Source organism: Panthera uncia, assembly GCF_023721935.1.
Source record: "Panthera uncia isolate 11264 chromosome C1 unlocalized genomic scaffold, Puncia_PCG_1.0 HiC_scaffold_4, whole genome shotgun sequence".
In the NCBI taxonomy this organism is placed as follows: domain Eukaryota; kingdom Metazoa; phylum Chordata; class Mammalia; order Carnivora; family Felidae; genus Panthera; species Panthera uncia.
The window spans coordinates 101,123,951-101,135,918 of NW_026057585.1; the positions used below are offsets into that span (position 1 = coordinate 101,123,951).

Sequence of the window (11,968 nt, forward strand, 5' to 3'; positions counted from 1 at the left end):
TTCCTTCCTTCCTTCCTTCCTTCCTTCCACCCACCCATCCATCCACCCACCCACCTACCCATCCACCCACCCATCCTTTATCACATAGTTATGCTAGAAGTCAAAGCACGTGTTTGCTTTGGTCAACGAAATTCAATCAGAAGTGATGTGTGTCACCACTGGGCAGAAGTTGAGAGGCAGGTCTAGTTTTTCCACGTTCCTTTTCCTCCACCACAGATGCCAGCAGCATTCTAGGTGTTTCCTGCCTCACCAACATGGGTCCTGGAGCAAAGAACAGTACAACGTGCAGCCCACTCTCTCCTCCAGCATAGCGGTCAAACCGCTCTGGACGTGTGGCATGAGAGAGAAACAAGACTTTGTTATAAAGCTTATTTGTTGGTTTTTTTCTGTAGCATATCCTGGCCTCGCCTGGCTGATAGATACAAAGTGACAGATTGTTTTCCAGATGGTTATGCCAATTTACATGCCTGTCCTCAGTGATTGGGAATGTCTGTCTTATTCTATCCTTACCGGCCTGGAATAGTATTGTTGAAATTTATTTAAAATATTGGGTCGATTTAAAAGGTGAAAAGGAATCTTATTTTAATTTCCATTTCTTTGATTGGTAGGTAGGTTGATCAAATGGGTAGTGGTTGTTTGCTTTGCTCTTCTCAGTAACTGTTTTTCTGCACCTACTATGTGCTGGAAATGATGAATAAGACAGTTTCTGAGGAGTTCTGCCTGGTTCTACCAGGAGGAAATCAAAGGCAAGCATGCAAAGTAGTGGGAAGGAAGTTCCCATACAGGGTGAAAATGTGCTGTGGGAGGTTCTCTGTTGAGGAAAAGCAGCTCCAGGGGCTGGAGCTTTGAGGGCAGGTGGAGGGCAGAGCATGGCTCCTGAAGCCTGGAGGCCCCTGGTGGGTTCCTGTTCAGCTTGCTGCTCACACCCTGCCTGTTTCTGGTCTCTGAGCCTGCGGGTGGGCAGCGGGACCTGGTGGGGGCCCTGTGTGGCCCTGCTCCTGCTTGGCCAGTGCTCCCAGTGCCCGGCTCTGCCTCCCGACAGCTGCACTGAGGACCGTCCATCCCAGCGGCTCATTGTCCCCGAGCTTATGTAAGCCTTCGCCGGGGTGCGTCTCTGGTCCAGGTCTTTAAAAGTAAGCTGCTTACATAACTGTTTGGACAGCACATTTGAATTAATTTCCAGCATAACCTTTGCTTTAGAGTGAAGTCATTGGAGACCAGTGGGCAGTGGGGGGTGGGCTCCAGGGAGAGCATCCCCAGCCCCCGCCCCCGCCCCCGCCCCCAGCCTGGCAAAGTGCTGGGACTTCCGGGGATGCTACGAAGTGGCAGCGGTTCTGAAGAGGCCGCTCAGGATTCCAAATTTCCCTCCGCCTTTGTGCCGCAATAAATTATTCAGGTAAATTGCTTCAGCCTGTGGAAAGAGCCCGATCACGCAGAGGCCTTCAGCCACGAGGCTGATAGACACAGAGGAGACTCTGCTGGGCCGTGAAGGAGCAGGAGATGGCGGGCCACTTGCTTATTAAAGGGAGGCAGCTGGGTGCCGGGGGGGCAGGGCAGTCAGGTGCAGCGGGGACCTGGCCGTCGGGGCTGTGGCCGCTCTCTTGGAGGTCCGCTGGGGTGTCAGAGAGGGTCTCCCTCCACGAGGGTCTCTCCCAAGGCAGGACCCGGGGTGGGGGGAGGGGGAGGGAGCGCACGAAGGATGGTGTGGTCACACCTGCCCAGCCGTGTCCCCTCAAGCCCACAGGTGTTACTTGTCAGGCCTGACGTGACTGGGATCCTTCCCAGAGGCCTGGGAACGACCTGAGAGCTGGGGATCCTCGCAGGGCCAGGGGAGTTTGGGGACCAGCGACTCACTGCCACCATCTGCTTGGCACACTCCAGCCTGCAGGGAGCTGAACCCTGGGCGGTGCTCCCCGAGGGGGGGGTGACGTCTCCGGGGTCCTCTACGGCCAGAGCCGGCCCGGGGCCTCAGCACCTTAGCGAAGGATGCCGTGGGCCTTCTGGTGTGTTTCTTGTGCCCGCCGGCAGGTTCAGGTGCTGTGATAAAGCTGGCTGTCGCCACTTGGGCCTCTAAAGCTAATGCATGGGGTCACGCTTTGTGCTGGAAACTTTCTTGGTCCCGTTGGACGGGTGGGTGCTTCTAATTTGTTACCCAGGAGAATCGTCCAGGAAGCCCAGCCTCTGAGAAGTGGTTGGACAGCCAGAGGGCTTGTGCTGCTCCTGCCAGCTGGTTGCTCTCATCCACTCTGGACATGAAAGCCCTCGGCAGAAACAAGTCGAGTCTGACGTACGAGATGCCTGGTGTGTGGAGCCTGGTGGGGGCTCCGTCCCGAGCGGGGAGAGGAGAGCGGGGTGGTGGAGAGGTCAGTGGACACCAGCACTCGGAGCTGGTAGGAGACCGAGGACGGAGGCCGCAGGGACTTGCCGACATCTGGGGATTTCTGGACGCCTCCAGGCCCGAGAGAGGTTCTGGGATCCGGTTCTGCGGGCTGGCCAGAGCAGACAAGGGCCCGGGAAACTCCTTCCCCGACTGGAGGGCAGGACAGGAGACAGAGAGCCAGCACGGCCCCCACCCCTCTGCAAGGAGAGGCAGGAAGGAGTCTGACAGCTTTTTACAAAGTATCTTCATCTTCCTGAAACCGCACACCAAAGCCACCAGAAAGCATTCCAGTGAGAACTCAGTCCCTAGACAAACACGTGTTCAGGGAACCAGACCGCATCCTGGGAGGCACAGAGTGGGGTGCTGTCTGTGTCTGGTGCCAGCCCCAGGCTGCTCTGCTGTAGGGGGGAGGAGAGGCGGGGGCTCCCAGGAGCCTTGTCTTCCTGGAGAAGGTCACACAGCTCTCTGCTCAGGAACTTTGTTCTCCCGTTAATTATTCAGCCTGTGCATGTGGGGTGCGGCCCCGTGAGCAGGGGGTGGGTGCGGGCAACCTTTAATGCCCGAGGAAAAGCTTCATAAGGTTACGTGACGACCCAAGACGCCTCTGCAGAATGTGGTCCCTGCAGCTGAGATGGTTGCTGGAGGGCACGTTCACCCCACAGCGAGGCCAGCGGCCCAGGGCCTGTCCGGGTCCGGGTGGGAGGCGACAGCAGAGGCCAGCTCCCGGGGGCTGGAGAGCTGTCCTGGGGTCCTCAGCCCTTTGGGGACCCGGGAGAGCTTGTGGGATCATCCTGCCTCCCCCGCTTCCTGGAAGCTGGCTCTCAGACCAGATACCTCGGTTCTCAGCGCCTGTTCCCTCCCTCCTCAGGTGTGCTGGGCACCCTGTGTGTGTCCTTTCTGTGCAGTGACACAGACAGTGCCGGGGCCGGTGGCCGTCTCCGGTCGGGGCGTCACCTGGAGCCCTGCACCTGCAAGCTGTCCGTGACGGTGGGCGATGCCCCACCCACGGTTCCTCCCTTCCCCCACTCGATCACTCGACACCTTGCTCCCAGTTGTTTCCAGTGTGCCAGTCGGTGCGGGAAAGAGCGAATGGCTTCTGGGTGGCGCTTTCCGGGACTCTGGGGTGTGGCTGAAGAGCCCCAGTGTCCATCGTCAGGACCAGCTCGCCATGACTCCTGCCCTCGCTTCCCCCCTCTTTCCCCGACTCCGTGTCTCCCTCCCTCTCCTTCCTTGTCTCCAGTCATTTTTGAGCACGTCCTATGGGACAGCTGCTCTCCTAGGCACGGGGGATCCAGCAGATAATGTAATAATACAGAGTCCCCACTGGCCTTGCTACCAGGAGGGCTGGAGCCGGGCAGCAGGGGCCTGTGCGGGCGCCCCCACCCCGAGTCTGGGCCCCCGGGGCACGGCCAGGGCTCTGGCTCCCACAGCAGAGGCTGTGGCTTCATCTTCTTGCCGCAGGGCTGGGTGAGGCAGAGCCTGGGTGGCAGGACCCCCCTCAAACCCGGGTCTCCGTGGCTTGTGCGCAGAAGAGAACAGGGGCTTTCGGACTCGGGGATGCTTATCAGCTGAGATGCGGGCACTTCTCAGTCCCACTCTAGAGATGCCATTCTGTAAGGCAGCCTGGTTTTCACTAAGCACCCGGGTGCGGCAGGTGTCGGGTGCGAGCCCGTGTCCCCCTGCAGTCATGACCCCTCACAGAGACCCTCGTCCACGGCTGCTCACCTTTGCTGACGGCTTCTCCGTTCCAGGCTCCCTGCTGAGTGCCTGTGTCATTGCAGGGCTTGCATGAGTTGACGACCCTACAGTCGTTGCCATTTTCCGTAGGAGGAGGCAGGGCTGGGCTTTGGACTGGGCGGCTGTCGACACCAGGACCCGGACCCCGTGCTCCAGGATGGTGGTGGGGGTGTGGCAGACCCCCAGTGAAGGCTTCGCAGAGCGGGGCGATGTTGGTGTGGACAGAGCAGGGGAGCGCCCACTGATGACCTGGGCGGGCCGCAGCGATGGGGGAGACCTAGGGATTTCTCAGTCAGGGTCTCTCTTTCTGTCTCCTCTCTCCACGCCAGGTCCCACTCTAGGCTCAGCGCTGGAGGCTATGGGATGAGGGAGAGGAGGGTGGGGGGTCTCTCTGCTCCTGGAAGCGGAGGCCGCAGGCTGACCCGGGCCCGCACACTGAGTCGGGTGTCCTGTGTTTCCCCGGGAACCTGGGGCGTCTGACACGCTGCTGTGCTCGGGGAGGACTTGGCTGCTGCTCCTGGAGCATCTGGGCTGTGAAGCGGTTCGCCAGGGCATCAGCCCTGGGGACAGAGGGGGACAGCTCTGTGACCCTGAGCTCGGACAGGAAGCCACGGCCTCCCTCGCCAGCCTGGAGCTACCTCAGGGGCCGTGTGCCCCCGGTGCCTCGGCGGAGGATGGCTGTTTGGTCCAGTGCCAGGAACCGTCCACCCGGTTCAGCACAGGCATCCCCGGGGACCCACAGGGCAGAAAGCGTGTCCCGTCTTGCAGGTCACAGGGGAGCGGGCGGCTGTGGTCCAGCTTCGCTGACCGCCGAGGAGGGCTGAGGCTCCTGTGGGCTGACCAGGCGCTGGTGGGGGTGTGGGGGGTGGTCTCCAGAACCACTTTGCTGCCAGAAGCACGCAGAAGAATCATACAGCTTAGGGCTGGCCCAGCCCTCCTCTTCCCGGGGGAGTCCCCTCATCACATCTTTCATGCACAGACGGAAAAAGCAAAGCCCCGAGAGGCGAGGAAGCTGCCCGGTGCCAGCAGGGGGTGGGCCGCTTAGAGCTGAAGTTTGGGGTCAACGGTTTCCGGGACTCGCTCGTGGCCTGTGGCCCGACTCCGCTGTGTGGAGGGCGTGGTCTGTACCAGGGCTGGGCCAGCGTCAGCTGAGCCAGCCGCCCAGGGCACAGGCTTCAAGAGGGGCTCCCTAGCAAATGTCCCTCTTGTCTCTGGGCCCTGCTTGGTGCACGCAGATGAAGACAAGCAAGCCTGGAGCCCAGTCCGCTCCTCCTCACATTCCCTCCTGGTAGAGCCGGGCTGGGCCGGGTCCCAGCACTGGGCTGGCCCTGTGCCTACAGACTGTTTGCATCTCAAGAAGGGCGATGAAATACAGCAAAATACATCTCGGAGCAAACTGCCTTAAAACTCCTTTAAAAGTACGTGAGACACGTCTTTAGTTCTTGCCGATAGGGAGAGGAGACAGTTTCTATCCGTGGAGTCCTGGCTGGGACATCTGTCGTTGTTAGTTGCCAGTGACAAAAAACCCACCACCTGGTGGAAGAGGGGCCTTCATGCAGGGCTCACACAGAGTCCCCCAGGGCCACCTTCTCCCTTTCCTGTTCTTCCTGCCCCTTCTCCATCGTCTCCTCGGCTGTGCCCTCGTGGTGGCATGGTGGCTGCCGCGGCTCCAGCCATGCCCTCCCGGCCTCTCTCCCCTCGGGCCCTGCAATCCCGAGGCGTCCGCAGGCTCAGCTGGGATCACGTGCCCGTCACGGGGCCACCCACTGTGGCCAGAGAAACGCACATGTCTGCAGCCAGGGTGGGCGTGTCCCCAAGCGACCCCTGCTGTCTAGGACAGGGGCAGGTGGCCACAGAGCTGTTGTCAAAAGGGAGGTGGAGGGAACCGGGCAGGGAATGGATGGCAGCAGACACACCGTGCAGGGCCACAAACCAAGAAAGACCCACGCCCACTGGACGAGCATGCCTCCCGCACTTCCGCCCCTGGGTCTACCGCTGTCCCCGCCCCGGCCCACCCCGGCTCACTGTTTGCACTGAAACACCTCTTCAGGCCGATCCGACAGAGACGCCTGTAGCCATTCTAGACCGGAGAGTGAAATTTCAGACGTCATTTAACTTAGATTTGATCGTCATGATTTCAGTGGTCCTGCATTAATTGTTAAATACATTTAATGAAACTTAATCAGTCCACCCAAACACACCGTGGCAAGACACTCTGGATGCCTGGCCGGCACAAAGCGAGGACACGGATGGGGGGCAGCTGGTGTGTGGGGGGCGGTTTCTGGGTTTGTTCTTCCCTCCTGGAAACACCCGGGCTGCACCCACTCCACCCATCTGCTACAGCCTCTGGCCCCTGCCTCCACTTCCCCAGGCTTGGGCGGGTCTCCAGGGATCCCAGGTTTCCCCTCACGGCCGCTTAGCGGTATGCCCTCCTGAGAGCGGCGAGGTCAGGGGCCAGGGTGGGATGTGACCTCTCTGTGCCACGCTGGGCTGCCCGACTGGACTGCTGCTTCTGATCCCAGGACTCTGTGTTTGCACGGACTGAATGTCCTTCCCTCACCCCTCCCGGGGCTGAGCTCACCACAGCGTTGCGGGGAGGCCCTGGGATCCGACAGCCTCTGTCCCTGAGCAGTGAGGTGACGTTGGATGAGTGATTTTAACCCATTGAAGTGCTCCATCACCACCACCCGGGTGCAGAACAGCAGCCTCTTGGGGCTCAGGCAAGTAAAGGGTGTGCACGTGCTGGCCCCGAACCTGCAGGCCATGCCGGCTATTCTGGTTAGATCTGTGACATTTATTATTTCAGCCCTAACGATGGCGGGCACCTCGCCAAGTTCTGGGCACGCAGTGGCAAAGGCCGTCTTCGCCCAGACAGTTACAGTTCAGTGGGGCATTAGCTTCCGTACCCATCTTGCTCCAAGTGGGCTGAAGACAGACCCTGGGTGTGTGAAGAGGGTGGGTGTTGGGCGACGTGTCCAGGTGCTCTGAGAGCCCTGGCAGGGCCCCTGTCTCGTGGAGGAGGGGAGTCAGGGTGGGCTTCCTGAAGGAGGTGTTGCTGAACGTCCTGAGCCAAGAAATTGCCTCTCCCTCGTCCTCACTGAGAAGACAGCTGTAGCTCTCTTGGCAATGGCCTGAGGCTTGCTGCCGAAGTGACCCCGGAGGGAGCTCTCTCCCAGCTGGCCCTGCGCCATCACAGAAACAGGCTGTAGGACCAGGAGACTCTCAGGGGCCTGCTCACTTCTGAGAGTCTCTAGCAACTTCACCAGTTATGTTTTTAAAATTCGTGTTTGAAAACATGGCTTATTACAGAGACTGTTTGGCTTTGGTCCGGGGACTGTTTGCTCAGGAAACCCCACGCTGTGGATTTGGACCAGGACATCCCAGCCTTGGCGGGGGGGGTCTCACCCCTTCTGCAGGGAGAGCTGCCTGCATTCTCCCCGCCTTTGGGAGATGAGGTGCTATTCCTGTGGCTGCAGGAGGCAGGAGGTGCAGAGACAGGGCTGCTGGGCTCTGAGCCTTCTGCAGGGCTGGGCTTGGGTTGGTGGGTGGGTGGGTGGGGTCCCTCGAGCTGGCCGTCACGGGGTGGCCACATCCAGGCAGGGCTTCCAGCAGCCCTGGTCCAAAAAAGAGCAGAACTAAACAAAATCCAGAGGCCTCGTGTACACATCCCGATCGCCCCACAACCCACTGCTGGCCTCGCCGGTCCAAGCTCTCTCCTGGCGGCTAACTCTTCTGTGGGACCCGGTTTTAGAAACAGGGTTCTCTTTTGGGCTGCCCTTTCTGCTTTGAAATTGCCTTTCACAAAAGATGCTACAGCCCAAGGTTAGGACATCACTTCATTTTATTCTTTCGCTGGAAAAAGAAAAATTCCCTGCAGGAGCAGAACCTTCCACCCTGACCATTGGGCCACACCACACGCTGTCACGCCCAAAAGAGCCCTTCTGGCCGGTCTTTGCCGAGGAAAACCGAAGGAAGAAGGTTTATTCTTCAGTTTCCAATGGGGACTGCTGCTTTCTCCAAGGAATGTCCTCCTCGTCTGGAGAAAGAGGCTCAAAGATGGGGTTCACCTGCAGGAGCCCCAGAAAAGGTCCAGGCCTGGCCAGGCACCGCTGGGGAGGGGCAGGCAGGACTCTGAGCAGGTTCCAGAACATGTCGCTTCTCTTGAGAGATCACTGACTCCCCTCTGATGGTGTCCATCGCCACTGATACTTTACGAGCAGGATGTTTAGCCCCAAAGGGTTTTAAAACATAGCTTTGCCTTGTTTGGAAGTTTTAGACTTGTGTACAGAGCATGAGCCAATAGGACGCAAGCTGGTTAGGGGTGATCTGTCCCTGCTGGTGCTTTCAGAGCAGTGAAGACATTTGTCCCCCAGTGATGGTTGGGCTGGCCCTGGCTTGGTTGAGTTAGGCCCTGGGCATCGAAGGCCTCCGAAGGGCCTCTGAACAGTTGTTCTGGTTGTGCACTGTCCAAGGTTGCTTGGGTGTATTTGGTGAACAGGTGCTGAAATCCAGCCTGCATCTCATGTCTGCCTGGAAGATGGGGAAACTTCTTGCATAAAAGCCACTGTATATAGGTCATTGGTGGCCCTAGGACCTCCCTGGGCTGATTTCAACCTTGTCTTTTATTTTCTGTATTCTGAGGCTTTGAGTGCTGGGGCCTTGCTGGCCCTGGGGCACTGCCCCTCCCAGGTTCTCCAGTTACCAGAGATAGTGAACAACTCAGTCCGAGGGTGCCTTTCAAATGCAAAGCATCTAACTCAGAGCCCAGACCCCCTGCCCCAACCTTACCAAGCACTTTCTTTATCTGACCTGGCCCAGTCACCCCAGGGCAGGTACAGATGGCCAGAAGCAGCCCCTGGGCCCCAGAACCCTCTGAAATTATTCAAACTAGCCAGTCTGAAGCCTGCTTCCCTGTTCCCTCCCGCGCGGAAACCACAGTAAAGGCTTTTGCTCACACACCCTCTGCCTCCTGCTCTAGGCTGGCCCTGCTGCTTCCCCGGGTGCCCCTTGTGGTGTGCTTCCCCTCCGGGATCTGTGATCGTAATCAGTTTCTTCCTTCATGGCAGTCACTTTCGAGTCTGTGTGTCCTACCGTACCTGATGGAAACAAATCCTGGGGGCCCTTAGCACACCGCCAGAGAGGCCGTCTGGGGAAGAGCCCACAGGATCATCCTGTGCTGATGCCCTGCCGTCCAGGCCCCACCGTTCCCGGGTCAGTCCGAGGCCGGGCCCTGCCAGGAGTCCTGGGGATGAGGGTCAGTCTGGGAAGAAAGTGTTTCCCGCAGGGGCTGGGTGGGAGTGGGTGGGGGGAGAGAGAGGTGAGTGAGCGAGGACTCCTGGGACTTCCCAGAGGTCGGATGGACTGGAACCTTCTCCCTGGCTTCCAGGGTGGCCCAGCGGGTGAAGGTCAGTCTGACCTCCAGTGTTCTGAGTCCCAGGGCAGTGGTCTCCAGACCCCAGCTTCCCCTGAGCGCTCACGGAGCGCGAGACCGCAGGGGGCCGGGCGTCTGGAGACAGCTGTGTGGCCAGCAGCCGGGCTCACGTCCGCCTGGCGGTGGCCCCCAGAACCCGGAGCCCTCTCTGCCCTGGCCTGTCTTCCTCCTGCCTCTGGCTGGCCACGGGCCTCCCACCCGAGGCAGATCAAAGGGCTGTTCCTCCCGTCTTCTCGTCTTCGCAGATCAAAGGGCTGTTCCTCCCGTCTTCTCGTCTTCTCGTGACTTGGAGCTGTCATTTCACTGCCCCGGGCTAGGTGCCGGTGAATGGTAGCCAACCCGGAGTCAGGGAAGTGAGTTGAAAATGCTCTTTCGGAAGCTTTCCTGACCTCGGAAGCCTGCGGTTCATCTTAGAACTTCTCTGTTGCACTGGTACGTGTGGTTACGCACCGCCCAGGCCCCGGATGTCGTCTGTGCGTGTTCGGCTCTGGAAAAGGCACTTGTAAAACATCGCTGAGAGGAGCAGTGTGTGATGAGGGTGGGGACAGAAATCCACGGAGGGAGTGAGGGAAGAGGCCAAACGCAAGACGTGTGCTTCCGGAATCAAAGCCCTTTGCACAGACGCCCGGGAGCGGCAGATCGGGACGCTCTGGGGGCTGGGTGGGGAGTCAGAGCATCAGGGGTTGATTCAAGCCCTCGGTGATAAGGGGGCCCCCTGCACACAAGTCCCAAGTGCCCCTAGATGTAGATGTGCACGCCCTTCTTTCTCTCCCACTCGACTCCTTCGAGATGGGACCGTTACCTCCGCCGCATTGTAGCTGAAGGTCCTGGGCTCAGGAAATAAAGTGGCCGCCCAAAGTTACCTGGGGTGTGACTTTGGGGACATGCTTGGGTCCCGCTGACCCCTCCTGCACCTGGCTCTTCCTCGCTTCCACTCTAAGTTTTGAAGTGTGAGAGTTGCACACTTGGAGGGGACCTCCTCTGGGCGTGCGGTAGGACAAGCCAGCTGTGGGGGATGGTCGAGGCTCACAGCCTGGCTGCTGGCCTGGTGGTCACGTGGACGTAGTCCTCTGATTGCCAGTGTTCGGTGCAGAGGGTGACGAGGGCATTCCGGGGGAAGGCGAGAACATCACACAGATGTGGACGTGGGAACCACTGTTGTATTTGATCCGAAGTCTGGTCTGTGGTTGGATCCCGGCCCACATCTGTGCACTTGACGAGTTTGTGAAGCACCTGCCACACGACAGCTACTGCTTGGGGTCTGAGATGCAGCCATGAGCGAGGAGAGCACTCCTGCCCTTCCTGAACTCACCCTGTGGTTCCCAGAACCTGGGACAGAGAGAAAGAGCAGGATGGGGGCCTCAGATGGTTCCTATTTGCTAGGAGAGGCACGGGCACAGGGGGCTGGACACGGGGGAACAGAGGGGCAGGGAGACCAGGACAAGATCAGAGCTCAGCCCGTCACTGGAGGCTTCCCAGCATCAGCAGTGGGGGAGGGCGAGTCACTGGCTGATGTCTGAGGGCTACCCTGGTGTTAACCTGCCCTTCCTTACTCCTCAAGGTCGTGGGCATGTCCTACACAGGCTACACAGCAGTCGTCTGGGTCCCCAAGCAGGGCCCGGGAGCCGGCCCTGGGGAACCCGTCGTGTGTCTGTCATGCTTCGGGTACTGTCCTGTGCTTCCGCATTTGGACGTCTTCTGGTCCGCTCCCCTGACCTGCTGCACAGCTTTGGCCTCAGTTTCCCCAACTGTGAATGAGAAGCCACCCAAGATGCCCCCGAGGGCTTTCCTTGCTGGGCAAAGATTCCCCACTTGAGCCAGACAGCGCTCTGTGACCAGCCAGCCGCTCACGAGCTGTGATGCAGTGAGTGCCGTTCTCTGCCAAGGACGGTGAGATATTTATTTGATAATGGGCCTCCTTTTCTCCCCGCTGCATCTGGCAATAATGACGGAGCACCTGGGAGCGCCTGAGCCATTTTATTTTTATTTTATTTCTTCCTGAAGTTCAATACTTTCCAGAGCACCTCCGCGTGGTAATGCTATTTTCCTGGCAGGAATGCATTCATTGCAGCTGTCACTCAGTCCGGAGCCACTCCGTCTCGGCTCTGCGGCTGGCCTGACGGAGGGATGTGGCCCTCTATAATTTAAAGGCTGATGGACCCAAATTGCCCACGCAGACCTTGCCTGTGGCACAAGTTAAGGACAGACTCTGCAAATTGGTTGCCTAGTAAGTGCGTAGTCCTAAGTCACTGGCTTTTCTCTCCTGGTCAGTTTCCCTCCAGGGGCTGGCTCCGGGCCTTCCATGCCTCCCAAGATGGTCCTCGCCAGTCTGACTTGCCGTAGTGAGGTGGCCCTGGGGGGGGGGTGCCCCTCTACTGTGTGTTGATTGACTCCAATGAGGGAGCTTGGGGCTGGAGGTC

At 59.2% G+C, this 11,968-nt stretch overlaps 1 long non-coding RNA gene across 1 annotated transcript in view; it reads left to right on the forward strand.

The window, feature by feature from the left end:
• LOC125913177 (uncharacterized) overlaps positions 1–11,512 on the forward strand; it is a 38,694-nt gene extending 27,182 nt beyond the window's left edge. The window contains exons 2-3 of the long non-coding RNA XR_007454940.1: positions 9,184–9,328; positions 11,110–11,512. This is a non-coding gene — a long non-coding RNA (uncharacterized LOC125913177). The remainder of the gene's footprint in view (positions 1–9,183; positions 9,329–11,109) is intronic.
• Positions 11,513–11,968: the final 456 nt, after the last annotated feature.